The 24,253-nt window shown below is 40.0% G+C and overlaps 1 protein-coding gene across 2 annotated transcripts in view; it reads left to right on the top strand.

The window, feature by feature from the left end:
* The first annotated feature begins 5,030 nt into the window (after positions 1–5,030).
* Positions 5,031–24,253, top strand: part of LOC134217591 (plasmanylethanolamine desaturase 1) — a 45,172-nt gene continuing 25,949 nt past the window's right edge. The window contains exon 1 of one of the 2 annotated variants that reach the window (XM_062696368.1): positions 5,031–5,524. The gene's annotated coding sequence lies outside the window, so the exon portion shown is untranslated. Of the gene's footprint in view, positions 5,529–24,253 lie in introns of both variants that reach the window. The other variant, XM_062696369.1, reaches the window with a different exon arrangement.

Raw genomic sequence — 24,253 nt, 5'->3', positions numbered from 1 at the left:
GATTATGCTGAAGTTGAAGAACCGGCCTTTGATCCTCAACCTGCACATTCTTTCATTGATCGGCCACCACCCAATCACGCGCCTTTGCATATCGCCCATCACTATGAAAGCTGTTCCCAGCTCGTGTGTGTTGCCGCAGCTCTGGTAGATGGTATGATTACCTCTAAACGTTCGCACCATTGATCCCTTCCAACAAACCTCCTGCAGCGCTACGATGCCGAATCCACGGTCCTTGAGCACATCGGCGAGTATGCGTGTGCTCCCGATGAACTTGAGAGATTTGCAGTTCCACGAACCGAGTTTCCAATCGCTAGTCCCTTTTCGTCGCAGTGGTCTTCGCCGATGGTTCCGGTCCGTACTCTCTTGTTGATTGTTCGTTGCTTATGATTTTTTAAAGGCTGGCTTGCAGGGCCTGACACCAAACCCCCTTAATTTCCGGAGGACCATTCCTCCTTATTTCCGGTGGACCATGGTGCATGGTCTATTTTATTCCTTCAGGTACGCGAAGTACCACGAAGTACCAAGTAAGGGCCCTCCTTGGCCGTGCGGTAAGACGCGCGGCTACAAAGCAAGACCATGCTGAGGGTGGCTGGGTTCGATTCCCGGTGCCGGTCTAGGCAATTTTCGGATTGGAAATTGTCTCGACTTCCCTGGGCATAAAAAAAAAAGTATCATCGTGCTAGCCTCATGATATACGAATGCAAAAATGGTAACCTGGCTTAGAAACCTCGCAGTTCACAACTGTGGAAGTGCTTAAGGAACACTAAGCTGTGAGGCGGCTCTGTCCCAGTGTGGGGATGTAATGCCAATAAGAAGAAGAAGAACGCGAAGTACCAATGGTACGCTTTACCCAGCATTTGCCGTGCCCTGATACAATATATAAACTAATAAATAAAGAGATGTCAACGCTCATTTTTATTATTTGTTATTTTTTTATAGCGCAAAAACAATGTTCTTTTTTTTAGTTTCTTTATGAATAACAATCCGTAATGTCGAATAAAAATAATAGTTTACCTATATATTTTGGCGATCTATAGCATGTATAGGTATGTTATAATTACCTAGTTTAAATTTAATTAATATTATTTAGTGAATTTTAAATGTTTAATTAATTGCCATGTTCAATTACCTTTGAAGTAATTTTGACTGATAATCTCTTTGATTACACTAATAATGCATTGATATTTTAGACACTTATCAGGGTGACACATTTCACCGATTAAATAGTGAAAAAATGTGCATGCAAGATATTTAGATTATGAAAATCCTTTTTTTTCAAATCAGCGACATTTTGTTTATTAAACTTGGAATGTATAAAATATGCCTCTATAAAACCGTTACTTCTGAACTGGCCATCGTAGCATTTTGAACAGCTAGAGATTTTATCTTGCCTTTTTTTTCAAAATCCCTTAATAACAAATAAACTAAAATATTATCAAATTACAATAATAAATAAAAAATGTTAACGAATTTGAAATTCAATCGTAGTAGGCATTTGAAATGCTAGCATACACGGAAGAAAAAAAGTACCAAGCGTTGAGTTTTTTTAAACTTACTTTTGAGTTATTTTTTCTCTTCTCTTTCATCCACTCTTTCTTCTGTTGTCAAAAACAAAAGAGCGAAACAATCCAGCGACGCCCGTTCAATACGGGAAGCCAATTTTGAGTTTTATTACCTGAGGTCGAAATTGAGTGAAATAAACCTCCATTTGAGTAAATAAATTTTCCGTTGGGTACTGTTTTAACATGGAAGTAAAGGCAAACTACTTCGACCCCACTTACTCAATTTTGGCTTCCCGTACGGATGTTCGAGGTTGGGTGAATTGAACTCACTATTGGGTAGTTTATTTCTTCCGTGTAGTAAGAAGCGCTAAGAATCGAATGACAAGAAATTTGAAATTCAATCTTAGTAGGCTGACATGGAATTCTAGATAGTTCGAAGGGTGACATAGAAAATAAATGAACATTATTCAGTGTTCGTTTCTTGGGGCGGAAGGACGCTGATAGTAAATCGGCACCCGGAGAAAATAGACAAACCGTTTGGCTATGACAGCCAGGACAGATCTCGACTATTAAAGAGTGCATTGCTTCCATCTAAGAGATAATGATTAGTCCCAAATCAATATCAGTGGTAACGGATGATGCTACTCTCATACAATAGGCTTGTACCACCTACGAATTTGTGCAAGTTGTTCAATGCTAATGCTTATATCTGGAAATCTGATAAACTAGCAAACTACAGCAAACTACATAAGGTGGATAAGAGAACTACGAAATAATTATGAGAATACTTCAGAAGACGCCCGGGAACCTGCTGTTTGAAATCATGATTCTCGTGATTTCTGGATGGCAGTATTCGACATGTACGTCCCAATATATAATCCCTAATTCAAGTTGCCATACAAATACTTGCACATTTGTACATTTTATTTAATTAAGCAGATAAGATGAAATTTGAATAAAAAGTTTAGTCACAAGATGAATCATTACACAAATGTACCATGCGACTCCATATGTTGTTATGCTTTTATGCTGCTAAACAGTTTTCAATATCCCTACAATTTTGTATCACAATCCCTGTGACGAAATAATCTCGGAATTGTCCAATCAATCAACTAACGCCAGTCATCAGTCGATTTAAGAAGTCGAGAAAGACAAATGCAGCACATGAGCAACGCGAATACAAATTTTCTGTCGACCTGAATTCCGTGCCGTGGACACTTCATTAGTAAGAAATATTTTTGATTTTACAGTGGTGGGCAAGCAGATAAACTGAATACAAGGTGACATCTTACTAGCCAAACAAATTGTGAGTCGGCGTACGACTACTACGAATACAAGTCAACTACAGCACAATGAAAATAGATAAGTAATCATCACATTATAGAATCATGGAAAAACGATCAGTTTTCAAAATCTCATCAATATAGTGTTTGTTCAATTGTTTGACATCTCTTAGCGCATTTTGTCAAAAGCGAGTCTTAGACCTCGTACCAACTACGAAACATCAATTTGTACTTTGTACCAAAGCCTACGTAACCAGCATTTTTATATCGTATGCCTGAAGCAACTTCCAATTGAGTCATCTGCTTGAGTTTCAGTGGCTCTAAAAACTCATTCAATTATCGCTCATTCAATTATATTTCACCGTCCCAAATACCATGCGCCTCCATTGTCCACCCGTTGAAATGAGCGCCACATCAACTTGTCTTACGTTACTCACCTACATATCTAAAGAGAAGGCCATATCAGGTTATCGGTATGTTTGTTTTTCGTATTTATCTATCGCATGTGCTGCTCCCGCTTTCTAAACAGACGGTATTCTCCCACAGCTGAAGATTTTCACCACAATAGAAGCTACGAGTGGGGCGACCGCCGCCGATTGCCTCTAGCCTAGTGTACAGTGGCCGCCGTCAGCGGATATTGCCCATCAATATGCACAACAACAGGCGGTCTGTTTAACATCCTGTCTGTTTTGTACCCGGTCCGGTGTCCGCAAGGAACTCTCCCACACTGAATATGGTGACTGTGTGGATAAAACTCGATTACTGGACTTGTGTTAGTATTTCTCCGGCGTGAAAACTCTTAGGAAAGCGGGAACAAAGGCAAGTTGGGAAAGGTGGGTGCTGCCGGATGGGGAGGCGGAATTTACTTTGACAACACAACGGCGAAATTCGGTGGAGCGGAGCGCAGACATTAGTCAGCCGGTTTCAGCTGGTTGACGGCAGATCAAAACGGAAGAATGAAATGCTTGTTGGGATAGAGCTAGATTTGGTCGGTCCTTATTGCCAAAAGTCGTGCTCCGAGGTTTATGTCGTCGTCGGCATGGAGTATGAATGGAGCGTGTTGCGAATGGGGGTGAAGAAGGGCTGTGGGAACTTTGGATGGTACAAAGGGGTTGGTTTTTTGGTGGTAGGAATAGGCCTCGACGCCGTTCAGCTGGGTTACTGTTTCGTCATCGAATGTCGCTCGCGGTGTTGGTCGATGTTCGTGAACCGAGAGAAACGAAAGAAAAACATCAAATCGTTCTTTTTATTTCGATTCGTTCCAGTCAGTACCCAACAGTACGTTGGGCGTGAAAATACGTTGGTCGTTGGCCGGTTGATATGAAGCAGTGACATAGCGCTAATCTTTTGTTTTCTCGTGAATTATTTGGGTTCATGTCAAACAAATCATGGAGCAGGATGATTAACGATTGTTTGTAGTTCGATGAAGCTCCGAATTGAAACCGTGGTATGTCTGAAAACATGATCGAAACTATTGGCTTGTATTTTCCGTTCAGTGCTGGCAGGTTTGTGGATTAGCTGTTATTCAGTGAAATGTTTTCGCAAGAATGGCTTGTCGGTGCTTCTCCATTTATTCACCCATTTTTTGAATTCGTATAATAATCGATACGCGAATTTTAAACTCAGCTGTGAGGTTGAATTTCATGCATCTACTGGTAAATAATTGAAGTGGAGGTTTTCGTAAAAAAGTATCATAATAAATCACGAAAAACATCTAGACATAAAGGTCAATTTAGAGAAAATGATAGTGAGCTACGAATTTGTTCAATTCACTACAACCATATGAAAGTAAGCAAGTCTTACCCCATAAATATGTTTTTCCGACGCCAATTTCGTTACAATTCTTTCAAACGGGCAACACTTTAACCACCGGCATGACTAAGCTCTGGTTTTCGTGAGAGGAAAAGTCTATCACTGAATTATTTATTAGCCATTTTATCGTCTGTCTTCGACGACCATCGTCCTCGCCGACGGAACTGGTGGTGCTGCCTACCCCGGCGTGGCGCATTCCGCTGGTATTCGATCGGAGAATTGCCCCTTTCGATTGTGTGTGTATCAACGAAAGTTTCGTACAGCCTTGATTTGACTCGACGACGGCTACCGCGTATGGCCGTGGATAGAAAGGACTATTACTATGGGTGAAGTAATGCGAGTGGCTCACGGCAACAGGACAAGCCGCCGTCTCAAAGGCGCAAATCCAGTACTAGAAAAGCAACAGCGAGAGAGGTGACACTTGGTCGGAATCGATAAGACGGGGACATGATTAGGGGACCCGGGGAAGGGAAAGGTAGTGATTCGATGGCTGGTTTGTTATGGTCTCCAAAGAGCGCACGGAGCCTAGCCCCATTCGTGGTACGGTCTTCGCTGGTGAAGGAAGTCTAATCGCGCTCGCTACATGGCTGACTGCAAAGCTCAACTCCATCAGCAACGGCGACGACGTCTACGTCATCGTTAGTCGCGGCTCCAACGGGACGGATAGAAAGTTTCGCTAATGTATTAGGATTGTGTGTTTATGAAGACGGTAGCAGGAAAAAGGTGAATGGATATCAGCGCGGATTGTCGAGCAGCTGATAACGTCGCATGGGGTGAGGGAAATTCAACAATAGTGTGAACGGTGCCGGTGTGTGAATGGAAAACTGTTGAACTATATCGGTGTATAGCGTTCTATATATGGGAGCGGTTTTGTGTAGTGACCCATTTAATACAGCAGAAATAAAGTGCTTGTGCAAAAGAAGAAAAGTAGGTAAATGACTAATAGTTGAAATGTTGATATTTATGGGTCGGGAAAATATCATTGCCAAAATACGACATCGAGTCATTTCTATTTTTCCATCGACATTGTTTTGTGAGCTCTGTGGTCAATAGCTATGAAATCACGCTAATCTTCTTCTTCTTCTTCGATGGGTCTACATTCCAAATGGAGCTGTTATCTGAATTTTAATTCACTAGTTAAAGGAAAAAAAGGTTATGGGATGCGACCGAAACATTTGAATCTAAGAAACTTGAAGAAACACCGAAGCAAATAAAACCTTACACTAAGTGAGGGTTATTAAAATTCTAATTCAAGGGCATGTTTTATACCCTACATTAATTCATTTCATTTTGAGCCTTCTGTACATATCAGTATCTTTAATCAATGTGGAAGTATGTCGTATATGTTTTCAAATGAAAGTAACAATGAAAAAAATTGCTGTGAACATATTTCTTCTAATATTGACTTATTCTAGGTAAGACTTCCTGAGAATTTAAATGCACAACTGAAGCAGATTCCATCAACATGCATAACTCTCAAGAAGCAGCATTGATAACGATTTCGTAATTTATAACAAAGAGAGCTCCCAATGTGAATTCTCTTACTGGCACTTTGAAGCTTTTGCAAAGTTAGCAACTGGTGTCTACTGAAACAGCAAATGCGGAATAACGTATACCATCAGACAACTCTCAATGGAGACCATATGATGAAAATCATGCCATTATAACAGCTTTTCCAGCATATATGCTACGGTTCATCTTCGACATTTTCCGCCTATGGTTTCGTACTATGACGTCACCGCTTGAATTTCCCAAATGGAACGGCACTCCTCTTGGAGGCATGGTCTTTCGTGACAGTGGCACATAGCTAGAATGACTGACGATGAAGATGTTGCAAGGAATATTAATTTTTCGCGTGATGCAGCTGTTTTGAGGTGACTTTGCTTCTTTCATGTTGAAGAATATGGTCATAAATATGATGTAGAACTTTTTTGGAGCATTTGATAGGCTATAAACATTGAAGTGAAGTTAAATTTGAGTTCAGAAGTGATCACATAGCAGTCTTTCTTAAATCTGATTTTTTTTCTAACTTGTTCGTTTATCCAGCAGGCTCTGCCGTGTTTCACACTAAGCGGATATGCAATTCTAAGTATTATATTTTACAGTCGATATCATCTTATTATTGACATTTGTAGGGGACGGATGTAGAACGAAATTATAAAATGCGTATTTTCAGGGCGAACGGATAACAGTTGTTAATCTGTTAACGCGCCTTTCTTCAATCAAACCATCCCGTGGAAAACTTCCCAAGTAACGAGCGAGGTTGTATCAGTTGTATAGCGTTCTTTAGACGTTCAATTTGCAAAAAGAAGCTATCCGTGGTGGAGGTTGGTACTCGGATTCTTATGGCTTTTCCGCAAACGTAACCTGTAAGTGGTATTGTTGTGCAGGGGTTATCACGCCTATCTAGAGAGTAAGAGGATGAGGGATCGAGTCCCTCCAAGACACGTGGATTCCTTTTCGCAAATTTCATATCAATTTGTTTGTTTCGAAACATGTGCTGTGCAGCCAAGGTATTTAACAAAAATAAGAGTTTAAATCAATGCAGTTCAGTGTCTGGAAACAGTTCTTGTCATTTTTTATAGCATCCGCCATTATGGCGAGCGTGGAAATCTGGATAGCATAATGAATTACTGGAAAAGTTTGAAGACAAAAGTGTTATCTCCCATATTCACCCTGTCATAATGAGTGGAAGATAAATGAATGAGCTTGTTTCTCACTGTATTTCTCTCTAAAATGCTTTATATATTTTTCTGTATTTCTTTGTTTTGCGATGAGATGTTCAGTTGTTCAGTTCGATGGAAAACGGAACAGTTCCTCTAATTTATTTGAGGCTTGAGTAGGCTTGATATGAACGACAACGGAGAGCCACCAAAATATCAATCAAAGCAATCGTGCTACTTCGCCAGCAATCAAAGACATGTCATCATCCATCACGGACTAGAGCAAGATGAATACACCACTTTGTATTCATCTTGGACTAGAGTGACAGTTTTCCAGCGGACTTCCGCTTGTCTTTAGGCTATAGCAGCATGAGAGCATTCGAGAAATATTCTCATCAGAATCCAAGAGGAATTCCCAACATAGCCCACCAACACTGGATTCTTTTCGGCCTCGTTGAGGGATACCCTTCATAATCCATGGAGGATTTGCTTCAGAATCTCTCGTTGATTTGCTTCGGAATTCCTCCAGAATCGTTCGAAGATTTGTTTCGGAGTCGTTCGGAGATTTGCTTCGACGAATTGATTTGGAATCATTCGACGATTCGTTACGGAATATATCGACGGTTTGCTTTGGAATTCCTCGAAGATTTTGTTCGGCCTCCCTCGAAGATTTACTCCGGAATCCCTAGACGAATTGCTTCGAAAAAATTCAACGAATTGCTTCGAAATCCTTCGCTAATTTGCTTCGGAATCCCTCAAAGATTTGCTTCAACATCCCACGAGAATTCCATTCGGAATCGCTGGAGAGGTTTTTTTTTAATCCCTGGTGGATTAATTCGAAGTCCCTCCTGATGATTTGCTTTGGGATCTCTCGTCAGATTGCTTTGAAATCCTTATACGATTTGCTTCTACATCCCTGGAACATTGCTCACGAAATCCCTGAAATATTCACGTTGGAATTCATGGAGTATTTCCGATGGAATCTCTGGAACATTCCCGTTGGAACTCCAGGAACATTCCATTTGGAATCTGGATAGATTCCATCCGGAGGATCTCTAGAAGATTCTCATTGGAATCCTTGAAACATTTCCGTTGGAGTTGCTGGAACATTTAAATCAGCTAAAAACTAATTTAAAGTTTATTTCATCATAGTAGAATTTTATGTAGAATTGTTCATTGGCATGTTAACTTCATTTCCTGCAAATCTGGGCTCAATCGGGCTTTTCCATCCAATTTCCTGTACGAAATAGTAACAAAGGTGTATTTTCCCATATATTTCGGCTGAAACCCCCATATTAACTTCAAATCAATTGCGCCAGCTTATGCAATAACCGATCAGACTGAAATTTTCAGAGAATGATTTTCTTACCTAAAGGCAAAATCCTGGGGGGTGCCCCGAAGAATCGGACGACTTTTTGTATCCTGGGCCAGTCTAATGTCCATCCTTGGAGGAATGTTGCATTTTTTTTATTTGAGATAGTTAGAATATTTATGAAATATCCACTACCTACCGGTGGGAACCTGACAGCGATCCGTCACATATTGCGGTGTGTGCGGGACAAAACCGAGCGCTACTACACGTAGACGCAATACCCATACGCTGTCAAATTGAGTCGTTGTAGCAATCATCGGCTGGTAAACAAACACCCTTCGATGTGGGCTACAACAGAAAGCACGTGCATGAGAAAAACGAATAGATATGGATGAGTGTGATTGACCCGCAATTACCTAAAGAGGCTAAACCATATTTATTACATTACCACTATAGCCCCCCTAGTCATCGGGGCTATTTACGCCAATACCGAATTTATGCAATAATTTGAGTCGATAAAAATACTGTCATGATTTAATTTCTTTCTGCCTGCAAAATGAGAAAAAAATCTTTAGTATGGCCAAACAATTTATGCTGGATTAGAAATTCGTGTATTTATCAAATGTAAAAGTTCAAAACTTCATGTTCCTATATAGGTCTTCTTCAAGAGTGAAAGTTTTATGTGGGTTTTTCACAGTACTTTATAAAGCTTGACAGCTTATGTAAGTCTTTTAGCATTAGCATTGTTACGGTGTAATTCGTAGATTGGACACTAGTGATACTCATGTTTTACTTTTGAGATCCTTATCTAGAATGCTATCAGAAATCAAGAAGGGGAGTGGTCCTTGATTCCAGTCTTAAACAAAAATAACAAAAGCATGAGGATTACTACTCCTGGCCACGCCCATCTTCACCGTAACTAGGGAGAGGAAGGAAGTGTTGATGCAGTACTTACTTAACGAGAGGCCACCGACTTAGCGACACCCTCATAAGTACCACGGAGTTGGATAATGAGGAAGGTATTCGTTGGGTCAGGATTTGCCTGTAGCTGACAATGTAACCGTGGTAGATCTTACCCCGTAACACACCACGTAAAGGTGTCTACCCAGCATTACGGGTCCTTGACAGCTTATGTAAGTCTTGACCAAAACCATAATATAACTTACTCGCTGGTTTTATGTTAGTTCCATTTTAAAGTTCTGAAGAGGAATGCAAGAGCAATATAGAACCTAGAACCCGAGGTTTTAAATTGGAAGTCAAAACACGATTTTGTGTTCTAGTACTGTTGCGGATCTAATTAAATGGCAACTGTATAAAACCAAAATAAAACCTTAAGCTTTTGAGCACGCTATTATAAAACCTCTATAAAACTAGCAACAGTATTAGAAGCATTGCAATTGTTACTTGGGTTGACAAGTATTGAAAATTTCATTATTCTTTTTGTTGGATCATTCTGCGGGAAAGAGATTCTCATTTTCCCGTGGGTTTCGTGTAAGTGTCTCTGCTTACAGGTCCACCACCCCCATTTTTAACCCTTCATACAGCAATATGTTGAATTCAAAATCATATTGCAATTTTAACTTACTGTCAAGTGAAACCGCAATCAAAGCAAAACTCTAGCCAGTATGGTGACATACACTAAGCGAAATAAAAATAGCACCACCATGTTTTTCACTAATATTTTCTGAATAATCTGAATAATGAACAGATGACTTTAATTTCAGTTCAGAGAGTAAGCACATTCTGTTTTGCAACTTTTCAGTGCATTACAATGATATTTATACGAACCATTTGCATTGCATCTGTTCGGTCACATAGGGCGTTAACCATCAATGTTAACTTCTTTATCCTGAACAGCCTAGTAAGTAAGGATTTGCAGTATTTCGAAAAATTTCGTTTCAGGTGATTCGAAACGAAATTCCTCGGAATTTCGCCGAATTTAAGCAATGTTAGATTAGCTTCGTGGTACTTTTATGACCAGGAAAGTCGATTTTTTCCTAGACCGGGCCGAATCCAGCCACTTTCAACATGGTCCTGCATTCGTAGTCGCACATCTTACCGCATGGCTAAGGAAGGCTCCTTAATAAAAGAATGACTTCGTTAAAGTTAGGAGTAATCCTTCATCATCTTTTGAAACAACTTGTGGGAAACAAGTTCACCTATCTATTTGAGTACTTTTTGCGGCAAACTAGATCCTTAATTTTAGTGCAATAATCATTTTAATGAAGTAGGGTATCCAATCATGGTTTGAACCAAATGGTGGGTTTTAGATGAGCCGTCAAAACAAAGTTGATTTATTTCATTGAAGGGACATGTTACAACTGCGATTTCTAGATTATATGGAAGCTTAGTTCATTATCTTTCTAAAAACATCCTGGGTGCCCATATTTATGCTTAGTTTCATTGAAAAAACTTAATAATTACATAACTTTGATTCGTACCATGGTTTGAACTACACTGTTCATGGTTTGAACTAAATTCGTACCATGGTTTGAACTACTGCAGCAGCTCCTAAATATAATACTAATCACATGCATGAAACGCTGAGGAAATCTATAGAAAAGCAAATTTGTTTTACTAATTATCTTCTCGCATTAGATTAGTAACGTTTGAAAATCGTCTAAATTATCGATATGAAAATTGTGATTTTTTCATATTGGAAATGTAAACAAAATACTTCAGCTAGGCGCATGTAGCGCTCCTAGCGGACAGCAGCAGAACATGACTGCATTTACAAGTTCAAATCATGGTACGAATATAGTTCAAACCATGAACAGTTTTTACCTTGTATAAATGTTACTATTTTAACTATTCAAAACTGTTTCTAATTGTATGATGATGTAAATCGATTACAGATAAAAATAGCGTTCTTTTGATATTTTGATCTCACTCCTATGTCATAAAATGCGTCTTTTACGAGCTTTTTGAAATTATGCCACTGGTGGGGGGGATTTAGCGCAAATTCAGGACGTTTTTAAATCGCTCCATTTTATTACTTAAACAATATGTACGAATGTTTAAATAAACTCTATCACTTCCAGTATAGCTAAATATGCCATTCATACTATTTTAGGTTCATTTCCTGCCAGTGAGATGGTAATTTCTACTGATTTCAAAATGGTTCAAACCATGATACGCTTTTCACTAGTTCAAACCATGATTGGATACCCTAGTATCTTTTGCTAATTTTTGACTTGTCGCATTTTGACAAAAATAAGTTGGATTTTGTCAAGATTCTATATTCATAGCACCCATTAACCCATTCGTGAGCAATACGTTTGTCGAATAAACAGTCTAATTAATCAAATACCGTCGTCGGGGGTGACAATGGGTCAAATAGGGTTGAGAATGGGTCACTGTCTCAACTACTTAGAGTACTTGTAGAATGGATTGAATGTATCTGAGGGCAAGAAGACTAAAATATAAGAGTCCCTTTTGAACGGTTTTGCTCTACGACCTTCAGGCTGCCGCTGAGAGCGATGACCCATTCTCACCCCCCAGACCCATTGTCACCCCCGATGGTGGTAACATTTTTCAGCGCCGAGCATTGGAAAATACGGCAAATGTAGACAACTACGACCTATTAGTGCTGTATTTTCATTGAAAAAAAAACAGTATCTGAGCTTTGTCTTGTTTTGTCTTTTTTATACGTCACTACATTCTATGGTAATTTTTTTTTGCGATATGTGACGAAACAAGAATTTTCAGCATTATTGACAATCAAAAGTGAACCTATAAGAAGGCACGCATATATCAAAGTAATTGTTTTACATCTTCAACATTTGCCTTCCGCAATTGTCCCATTTTAGGTTATCCAAGAATTTCCTGGCGTAAATGGCTGTTATCTCTTTTTTTAAATGGTTCATGTCTTATTCGACCCATGAAACCAAATTGGATACGACATCAATAACTGTTTCCTTCCAGCACATCTAAACATTTCCTAGAGTATACGTAACCGTAATCTAAGCCTAAGGGCTGGTAATTTTTTTCAAAAGTTTGATCCATAGCCGAATTGCAAAAGCCTGCAACAATTGTTGTTCATTGTACAATTCACTGTATTTCAGACATAAGGTCTATACGCGTAATCAAAGGACTGTTATCCATTATCAAAATGGTCCATGCATCCATAGAACCAAATTGGTTATTTATTAAATGTTCCTTTCCAGGTCATCGAAGAATCCCCTGGAGCACATGTCCTAATGTCGACACAAGTAATTAATAGTTAAAAAAATTTCATCGTCTGAAGTCCCAAAAATGTTTTAAGAGAAAAAATCGTTTTTTTTTTCCAATTTTTTTTTAATTGTATCAGATCTCAGCGTTTCATGCATTTTAAAGTCATTTGCCATCAAACACAAAAATTCGATTTTCAACTTTCCTTTGGTCCCCCCCCCCCCTTGGGAAAATTTTCATGGGCAAAAATTTCAAAACTTTGATAAATTTTAGGCACCCCTAAATCATGTCCGATTGAGCTAAAATTTTGCATAGGGTCATATTTTGGGGTAATGGAACTTGTGAGCAATGTCGTTTTTTGAAATTCGATACATTCCATTGGCACCCTAATAAGTACGTTGGGCATACTGGACGTTAGGCATAACGGACGTTATACATAATGTACGACAGGCATAATGGACGTTTGGCATACTTCTGCCTTCTTTATGAAATGGGCTGTTCTTTGGGTCATTTTATGCCTAACATCCATTATGCCGAACGTGCATTATGCCTAACGTCCATTACGCCTAACGTACTTATGCCAAACGTATTTATGCCTAACGTACTTATACCTAACGGGGTATACCTATGTGAAACGTGTGTGCTACTAGTGCAGTCAAACCTGCACGAGTCGATATTGAAAGGACGTTATTGGAATAGAAAATCCATGGGAATCAGTTTAAAGGGACCATCACAGTAACCCTGAAAATAGATTTCAATATACCGTGAGGTACCTAAATCCATGTGTATATGCTTGGTGCAATGTTTTTATGGGGCTGCGAAATGGTGAGTTGTCATCCGGGAAGGGGCGCCTAACATAGCTCTGGTCCTCACAAGTTCCAATACTCACGCTTCCACGGGTCTTCCGATGACAATTGACCGCCAGCTAAGGGTTGCGTACTTAGCTGGTAGTGTAGCCTGGGCACTGTTGTCCTTCTGACATCAGCTAGAGTGAGAGGGTGCGTACTGTGGGGTCTGCCTAGGATGTGGTGGGGTTCGACAGTGGGCTCTGTTGAACTTCTATAAAAAGCTGCATGTGTCCCCAAGCAGGCCCTATCAAAGCGACCGTGCGCCGCTCAAAGCGCACTAGCCTAGTCCTGGTGTTGGGTGGGACTTTAAACAAATTTGACCCGACTGATCGAGCGTCTGTCCACCAAGGAGGTGCGGCTCCAACAGCGTCTGTTCTGGCATCCAGCGGCTGAGTATGAAATGCTATTCCCCGGAAGCTATACCTAAGATGGCAGCCCCATCCCGGTGGATAGGGAACCTTGGGCCAACAACCTACTGTTCCCGAAACATCAATTTGTTCGAGAATCCGATAATGAAAGAATACGGACTGATTTTACGGCGACGAATCTTAGCGCGAAACAACGGACACGAATAGGAACATGGAACGTTTTAACCCTAGCCCAGCAGGGTAAATTGGCACAACTTGCCAATGAGGCACGCCGCATGAAGCTTGAGATCCTGGGACTGAGTGAAGTCCGTTGGCCAAACTTTGGAGAACACAGAACGCCGTCGGGACAAGTTCTGCTATACTCTGGTTTACGAGGTGAACACGCTCCCCGGCATCGCGGAGTTGGCTTCCTACTAAGCGCTCAGGCACACTCTGCGCTTATGAAGTGGGAACCTATAAGTGAAAGGATAATCGTTGCCAGATTTAGAACACGGGTCCGAAACCTTACTATAATCCAATGTTATGCGCCAACCGATGCTGCCGATCTGCAAGACAAAGAGAACTTCTACAGTCAACTCAATGCCGTCGTAGATAGAATTCCGAAGGGTGATATCAAGATCTGTTTGGGCGACTTCAATGCGAAGATCGGATCCGACAACTCGAACCATGAGCGCATTATGGGACGCCATGGTCTCGGAGAAATGAGCGAAAACGGAGAGCTGTTCGCAGAATTTTGTGGTAATAACGACATGGTGATCGGGGGATCGCTCTTCCCTCATCGACCGGTTTACAAGGTCACGTGGGTCTCCCGTGACGGCTTTACAGAAAATCAAATCGACCACATCTGCATCAGCCGAAAATGGAAACGGAACCTTCTTGATGTACGGAATAAACGTAGTGCCGATATCGCGTCTGATCATCACCTCCTCATCGGCGAAATACGCCTGCGCATTGCGCGGATTCGTCGGCAGGAGGAAAGAGTTGGACGACGATTCAACACACGCCGACTGGAAGATGCCACGGTGAAACGGTCCTTCGTTGAAGAACTGGAGACGCGTGCTGCAGATATTCCGGAAGGTGGCAGCGTGGAAGACCAATGGACCGCCATCAAGAATGCCTTCATCGCCACCAGCGAGAACAATCTGGGTGAACTACGCACCCAGAGAAAACAATGCAATGGATCACCGATGAGACCTGGAGGAAGATAGAGGAGCGAAGAGAAGCCAAAGCCGCGATAGAGCGATCGAAAACCAGAGGAGCCAAAGTCTTAGCCCGTCAACGATACACGGCTCTTGAGAAGGAAGTAAAACGCTCATGTCGACGGGACAAGCGAGCGTGGGCAGACTCTCTGGCCGACGAAGGAGAGAGAGCCGCCGCAACCGGGGACATTCGCCTCCTCTATGATATCTCACGACGCTTAAGCGGGGCGAAGATGAATGCAACGATGCCTGTGAAAGACGCGAATGATCAGTTATTGACCGACCCAACTGACCAGCTGAAACGCTGGTTCGAGCACTTCGAACAACTTTTTCAAGTGCCAACCAGGCCATCACCACCTCGGCATGATCTGCCTAGGATCCGACGTATAACACGTGTCAATACCGAAGCTCCATCACTGCTAGAGATTCAAACAGCCATCCAAAGCATGAAATCGAATAAAGCCCCAGGGGTCGACCGCATATCAGCCGAGATGCTCAAAGCTGACATCCGCTCAACTACTGCATCGTTTATTTTGTAATATCTGGGACACCGCAACTTTCCCGGTCGACTGGATGCAAGGTATCTTAGTGAAGGTGCCCAAAAAGGGTAACCTGACTGTATGCGATAACTGGCGAGGCATTATGTTGCTGTGTACCGTTCTCAAAGTTCTGTGCAAAATTATCCTAGCCCGGATTCAGGAGAAGATCGATGCGACTCTCCGGCGGCAGCAAGCCGGATTCCGTGCCGGAAGATCCTGTGTGGACCATATTGTCACGCTCCGCATCATTTTGGAGCAGGTCAACGAATTCCAAGAGTCCCTTTACTTGGTATTCATTGACTACGAAAAAGCTTTCGACCGTCTCAATCACGAGAATATGTGGGGCGCCCTGAGACGCAAGGGGTTCCTGAGAAAATCATCGGCCTCATCGAAGCACAGTACGAGGCCTTTTCGTGTAGAGTGCTGCACAATGGGGTCCTGTCCGACCCTATCCGGGTCGTAGCTGGTGTGAGGCAAGGATGTATTCTATCACCGTTACTGTTCCTCATCGTAATCGATGAGATTCTGGTAGATGCGATTGACCGTGAACCAAACCGCGGGCTGTTATGGCAGCCTATAACCATGGAGCACCTAAACGACTTCGAATTGGCGGATGACGTTGCACTACTCGCGCAACGGCGCTCTGATATGCAGAGTAAGCTCAACGACCTTGCCGATCGCTCCTCCTCGGCAGGTTTAGTCATCAACGTCAACAAAACCAAATCGTTGGATGTAAACACGGTGACTCCTTCCAGTTTCACAGTAGCCGGGCAACCAGTGGAGAATGTTGAAAGCTTCCAATATCTTGGTAGCCAAATGGCGTCAGACGGCGGTACCAAGATCGACATAGGCGCACGGATCAAGAAAGCAAGGGCTGCCTTTGCGAGTTTAAGAAATATTTGGAAAAACAGGCAGATAAGTGAACGCACCAAAATACGAATTTTCAACTCTAACGTGAAATCTGTGCTGTTATACGCTAGCGAAACATGGTGTGTATCAGTGGAGAACACTCAACGGCTGCAGGTGTTCATTAACAGATGCCTGCAGTATATAATTCGGGCCTAGTGGCCTCACAACTGGATCTCAAACAACGAGCTCCATCGTCGTTGTCACCAGAGGCCGATAGCAACAGAAATTCGGGATCGGAAGTGGGGCTGGGTCGGCCACACTCTACGTAGGGGCGGAAACGAAATCTGTAAACAAGCGTTAGACTGGAACCCAGCGGGACATCGCAGCAGAGGTAGACCCAGAGGCTCATGGCGGCGAAGCCTCAATAAAGAAATAAAAGAAGTTGACCGAAATCTAACCTGGCAACAGGTTAAAGCGATAGCCGGGCAACGCTCAGGATGGAGATCTTTCAAGTCGGCCCTTTGCACCACCGGAGGTGTACAGGATCCATAAGTAAGTAAGTAAGTAAATCCCTTGAGCATGGAGGATCCCGTCGTTCCCGTTGGAATCCCTGAATTTGTTTTCGTTGGAGTCCCTGGAGGTTCCCTTCGGTGCTTGGAGGATTCCCGTCGAAATCTCTGGAGATTCTCGTCGGAATCCCTGGAACATTTCCATCCTTGGAGGAATGTTGCCTTTTTTTAATTTGAGATAGTTACAATATTTATGAAATATCCACTGCCTACCGGTGGGAACCTGACGGCGATCCGTCGCATATTGCGGTGTGTGCGGGACAAAACCGAGCGCTACTACACGTAGACGCAATAACCATACGCTATCAATTTGAGTCGTTGTAGAAATCATCGGCTGGTAAACAAACACCCTTCGATACTGTGGGCTACAACAGAAAGCACGTGCATGAGAAAAGCGAATAAATATGGATGAGAGTGATTGTTCCGCAGTTGACCATTCCCGTCAAAAATTGAATCTCGTTTTATTGTCTTAGTCGATTCTTTGGCTTAATTAAGGTCAACTTTCCCAAAGAATCCATAGTTTTTGAAGCCTCTAATTATTTTTTAAATCGAAAAAGTGCTGTTTTTTTAAGATTTGCCCGATTTTGAACGAACGTGCAGAACTTTTTCGGTTTTTGTTTTCGATTTTATAAATAGTTAGAGGCTTGAGAAAATATGGGGTCTTTTGGAAAGTTGACTTTAAATAAGCCAAAGAATCGAAAGAGCGAATAAAAAAATTTGACGGGAAAAGTCAATTACCTAAGGAAGGAGGCTAAACCGTATTTATCACATTACCATCAAGATAACTTAATGAGGTGGTAACATGTTCAAGATGTTTTTAAAGGAAGCTCAAAACAAAGAAAATAGATGAAAGGTCTATAGCCCCCCTAAGCATCGGGGCTAGTAACGCCAATGTTCAATTTATGCAATAATTTGAGTCGATGAAAATACTGTCATGATTTATTTTGTTTCTGCCTAAAAAAATCTTTATGTTCCTATGCAGGTCTTCTTAAAGAGTAAAGGTAATATGTGTTTTTTTATAGTACTTTATAAAGCTTGACAGCTTATGTAAGTCTTGACCAAAACCATAATATAACTTACTCACTGGTTTTATGTTTATTCCATTTTAAAGTTCTGAAGAGGAATACAAAAGCATTATAGAACCTAGAACCCGATGTTCTATATTGGAAGTCAAAACACGGTTTTGTATTTTAGTACTCTTGCGGATCTAATTAAAAGGCTGTATAAAACCAAAATAAAACCTTAAGCTTGTGAGCACGCTATTGTAGAACTTCTTGAAACTAGCAAAAGGTTTAATCACCGTTACGCAGTATGGGGTTAACTACTTGATTCTTTTCGGTGAACAATCTACTGAAATACGCATTTGTTGATTTTAAATAATATTGTGCAGATATTTGATGAGTTCGTCGACATATAATACTATGGGGCGTCCACACAATTTGCACAGCTATGATGGTTAAATATGGGCATCAACGCTAATCTGAAAGATATATCTTTTCGCCTCTGAATGGAAATTGTAAAAATAATCTATTAGTATATATATTTTCTCATTCTTATTGGCATTTGCCAAGATTCTATATTAATAGCAATATATTATTGAACCATTCATGTGCAATACGTTCGTCGAAAAAACAGAAAACGAAAATAAGACCTTTATGAACAACGTTGGTCTAATTAAACAAATAACATTTTTTAGCACTGAATAGAACTTAGCATCGGATAATACGGGAAAAGTAGACAACTGCGTCCTATTATTGTTGTATTTTCATTGGAATAAAATAGCAGTAACTGAGCTCAGATGATGTATCTTCTTGAATTGTCTTTTTTTTATACGTCACTACATTCTACCGTATCTTTTTTACGATACGTGACGAAACAAGAATTTTTAGCATTATTGGCAATCAAAAGTGAACCTATAAGAGGGCACTTATAGAAGCGCAGAAAAAAGTAGTTGTTTTGCATCTTCAATATTTGCCTTCCACAATTGTTACATTTCGGGTTATCCAAAAAATCCCTGGAGGTCTACACGCGTATCGTGAATGGCTGATATCTCTTTTTGAAAATGGTTCATGCCCTATTCGACCCATGAAACCAAACTGGATACGACTTCAATAACTGTTATGTTCTAGCACATCTAAAAATTTCCTCATCGAAAAATTCCTTGGAGCACATGTCTACACTAGTAACCAATAATTGTCTGGAATAGCATTTCATTGTTGATGCCTTTGTGATTCACAGATAAAAACAATGTTTCAACTATTCTTGCATCTCAGACGGGGCTTGAGCATTTTGAGAGCTGTTGGTTTTCTTCAATTGTTTATGATGAATGTGATCTGTGGACTTGAAGTGGATAAGCGTTTAAAAATGATTTCATTGCAATTCATCCAAGAATTTCCTGTCGTTGAAACATTAAGCCCTCTGAAACGAAACCAAATAGCTGTTTTATTTATTTTGAAAAAAAAAAAATCATTGCCTCCGTTCTTCATATAACTAAATTTGCTATACCCTCAAACAATTGCCTGGAGTACACTATTATGACTATTAGATACGCAGTCAAACCTCCATGAATCGATATTGAAGGGATCATCGACTCATGGAAATATTGAGATGTGGAATAGAAAATCCATCGGAATCTGTTTGATGGGACCATCACAGTAACCCTGAAAATAGTTTTCAATATACCGTGAGGGACCGAAATCCATGTGTATATGCTTGGTGAAATATTTTGAGAAACAAGTCAAAATTATTTTCATTGCTTTGTTGTTCATAATGAAGTGCCGAACAGTATCCCTACATAATAAAAATAAAAATTCAACAAAAAATCCGCGAAAAAAAAATTGTTTTGTTTCGTAAAATTTCGAATAAAATTGGACCTTAATTTCGTTCCGCTTCGAATTCATGGAAATAAATAATATTTCGCTTCGTTTCGTTTCGAAACAATATAATCATTTCAAATTCCATTCCGTTTCGCCAAATAAAAATGTGTTATCGCATACCCTTACTAGATAGCCGTGTAGTGTTGGTTGCCTAGAAATGTGGAACGGAGTCTGCGAAGTCTTAGGGCAATCTTCACAGCATTTAGCTTTTTTAGTCTGCTCATGCAGAAGACTTTTCATCCCTTAGGTGAAAACCTAAATGGTCACCTATATGGAATCGCTTCATGCGCTTTACACAATGCCAAATATTCTTTTCGGCCAAATGTCCTTTTTCGCCAAATGTCTTTTCGACCAAATGTCCTATTGGGCCAAATGTTCTATTCGGCCAAATGACTATTTCGACCATATGACCTATTCAGCCAATGACCTATTCAGCCAAATGACATATTCGGTCAAATGTCCTATTCGGCTAAATGACCTAATGGGCCAGATGTCTTATTCAGTCAAATGTCCTATTCGATCAAATGACCTTTTCCGGCCAAACGACTTTCGGCCTTATGGTCTATTCAGCCAAATGGTATATTCGCGGCCAAACAACTTTCTTTGTTTTTTGGCTTTCGGCCAAAAAGCATTCGGCTGAACAGTATTCGGTCAATATGCTTGAGGCTAATGATAACTCATATTATGCATTAGTGTTGTATATACCAGTATTTGATTCGTATCAAACGCTTTTCAATTGATTAGTCTTTTTTGTTACAAAATATAGATTCACTAAGTACTAAGGTTCGTATGATTTTTTTTAAATCGCAGTCAATTAATTGTTTCACTTTTGGCATTTTTTTTCAATTAATATTGTCTGTCAATAGACTTTTTAGTCTCAAACAGAGACTTAAGCTACTTTCATGTACATGAGCCTAATTTGCTCCACTCATAAATGATCACATAAATGTTAGGCAAATTGCGCTTTTACAAAATGTATCGTTTGTATTGTTCATTGTTTTTTCCTTTCTCGTGCAACAAAGTTGTACCGAAAAGCTATATGATTGCTCCAAAAAAGAACTTTTGAGGAAGGCCTGGAGACACATAGTGTTATATACCGATCGACTCAGCTCGGCAAACCGAGGTGATGTCTGTATGTGTGTGTGTACAAATTTTGTAGACAAACCGTTTTTTGAACTTAGCATTAACCAATTTGCTCGCAACAAGTTGCATTCGACGGGGAATGCGGTCCCATTGTTTGCTATCGAAAATTGGCCTGATCGGAAGTATTGAAAAATCATTGTTTTTTTACCAAGAATTTCCTGGAAACAAAACATCAAAAGCAAAAAAAAATATCAAAAGTGGTAGCAATACAAAAACCTGCAAAATGATCAAAAAATGTGATCTATTCCCCTAAAGAGCTTTTTTGACCTTTCTAATGTGATTTTTTCAATATATTTTATAATGCACGAGAAAGGCATCATCACTGCTAGGTGGATTAATCTGTTTTTTTTTTTAATTTGAAAACGGTTTGGATTTCTTAGTTTCTCATAGAAATTTGCTTATCAATATGTATTTGCTTTACGTGTTATTTTTACAGTCTACTCTGTGTTTTGCCTTTGGTGTATACAACAACCCTCTTCTAGGGCTCCTTCCCCAGAAACCTGTTCCATTCTCCTTTCCAGCTTCATCTTCTCTTCCTTTCCCTTTTCACTTCCAGGTAAATGATAAGAAATGCCAGTGAAGGTGATTGCACAAATCTCCCAAATTGTTGTCTTTCAATATTTCAATTCTACACGGCTTTGGTAATTTTATTACTCATATTTTGTCGTAGAATCCAGTCCTCCCTCGTTTGTCTTTGGAATGGCCATTATTGGCATTTTCTCAAAACCGTTCGACTACGGCATGTGATCGAAAGCCTTCAGGATCGATTTCTCTGAAAAGAGACCTGCATCATTGTAGATTTAATTTTAACCATCTATTTCGAAGGAAGATGCTGCACTAGACCCATTTCTGCTAAATTACCAAAAACAAAGCTCTATTACATCAATTTTTGCAAACAACTTGACTTTCCATGTTAGTTGTTAGCAACTGACTCAAATTCGAAATAAATATCGGTCAAAACTAATATTATATTTTTTTTCACCTCTTCTATTTTTATCGCAACTATTTACATGAATTTTTCAGCTTTATTTTTAATGATCCGTATTAATATCAATGTAATGCACTGCAAAGTTGTGAAACAGAATATGCTTACATTCTAAACTGGATTTACCATCATCTGTTCCTAATTTCAGAAAAAGCATGGTGGTGCCATTTTTATTTCGCTCTGTGTACGTACTTATTCAAGATGATCTAACAATTTAATTAATTAATCGACAAATACATAGTCACTCCAAGTTGCCAAGCGATGACTCGTTGTTAGATAAATTTTCCATTTATTCACAATGGAATTCTTTAATGTATAGAACAGAGACACGCACTTTTTCCTATCCCAAAGCGAAAGTCGCAGGTTCACGAAAAATATCTAACTTCTTTCACGAATTCAACGTGTTTTATTAAGTTGCATTCCAACTAAATAAAACTGGTTAATTATTGATTCAATTCGGTTAAGGATTTTTTTTCGAGTGGAGAGTATTCTCGGCTTTCCTGGCATAAATTATAATCATAATTACTTGTTCATACATATTACATATGGGTAAATAAATGGAACTGTGCTTAGAATTTTCGCAATAAATAAGTGTGAAAGTGTTTGATGGGGCCAGTGAAAAACAAAGAAGAACCTATAGCTTGTTCTGTTTTATGGCGTGTTGATAAATCAGCGTTAGACGAAGTATTCTCGAGTGTAATGTCTGTGGTATATGTTTCCACTTGATGAATATTTAAAAGATTCGCTTTTTTAAATGATTCTTTGCCTTGAAGACAACCTAAGAGTGTAATTAAAAACAAACGCGTCTTAACGTTTCTCGTGTCCAAAGTCCTCCACATAAAGTTAACCCGATGACCCCAGTTGACAAAGTGAGTGGTGTGTGATCATTATCCTCATCAGCGGCAACAATTATGGCCCCGCAGACAACAATTCGTGCTCCGTTGATTGTGGTCGCATACTCGCATTAAGCTGTCAAGCGGCTCGAAACGGAGACAGACTTCTTTGGTGGTAATCGATATTTGCTTTTGAAAAACCGACGGCAGTTGGAACATTGTTTTGCTGCAACTGCGTGACGTGGAGTAGGTGGCAACGAGATGGGGATAATGGATATACGTTCGTGTTGGCGTGGAGTCACGCAGGATTAGGGAAAAGGGTCCAGAATGCCTTCTAGAGGCGAAACTGATTTTCGGCAATCCCACAACACTACAATACACCATGCGCCTCCACACTCAGTTTATATACAACATAAAGAGAAGTGATACGTTGTTTTGTAAGCAGGTTGGTAATTAAGTAAAAGAATTAACCATCAATTGCGTCGGTTATTTTCGATAACATGCTTACTGCTTAACAAACCCACAAAAATAAGAATTATGCATATCAATTTACTCACTCCTTTGCTTTTGCTAGTGTTGCAGGAGGTTCCGGAAATTGCCGATTCTTTCAGCAAACAGACAAATTAATTTGTCAATGGTAAGCTTCAAAGCTGTTATACGATGTTTATTAAATATAAATTTATCATAAATATACAGATTTGATTTTCATTTACATATTCGGTGTTAGAATAACAGAGCTCCTACTGTTCAGATACATCGTCATTACGACTATCGATGTCTGCATGGTATCGCAGGTTATTTTGATGCAGCATTTGCTTGGCTAGAGTATATTGTCTTCCTTTCCCCTATGAAAAACTGCTAGGGTGAGCTGTCTGGAACAATTGGTGTGGAGCGAGTCTGTGGATGGAGCTACGGGGTTATATTTGAATGGGAAATGATAGTTTATTACAGTCATTAACCTATGCTCAAACTTCTATTAGAGTTCGGTGTACTCAGTGATCAGGTTTATTTATTTTGTAATAGGAATATTTGATAAGGAAATACTCAACTCAAATTACTCAGAGATATTAGCAGAGATCAGAAGTACCATTGGCGACCTGGCTGAAGTTGATCAATTCGGTAATGTGAATAAACTGAGTTAATGAATTTCTTCAAGCTGATAAATTAGACCCGAACTCAAAGTTACTGCTTTTATTTGTTTTTATCGACCTACATAGCTAGATTAGGTCCGTTTTTCAAATAGGAGGCTCTAAGAGCATTTTCACAATTAATGAAAAAAAGCATTTTGGGCTTGCCATTTAA

Source organism: Armigeres subalbatus, chromosome 2 (assembly GCF_024139115.2).
Source record: "Armigeres subalbatus isolate Guangzhou_Male chromosome 2, GZ_Asu_2, whole genome shotgun sequence".
Taxonomy (NCBI): Eukaryota; Metazoa; Arthropoda; class Insecta; order Diptera; family Culicidae; genus Armigeres; species Armigeres subalbatus.
Note: the sequence above shows the minus strand (reverse complement) of the source record. Positions and strands in the feature narration are given on the sequence as shown.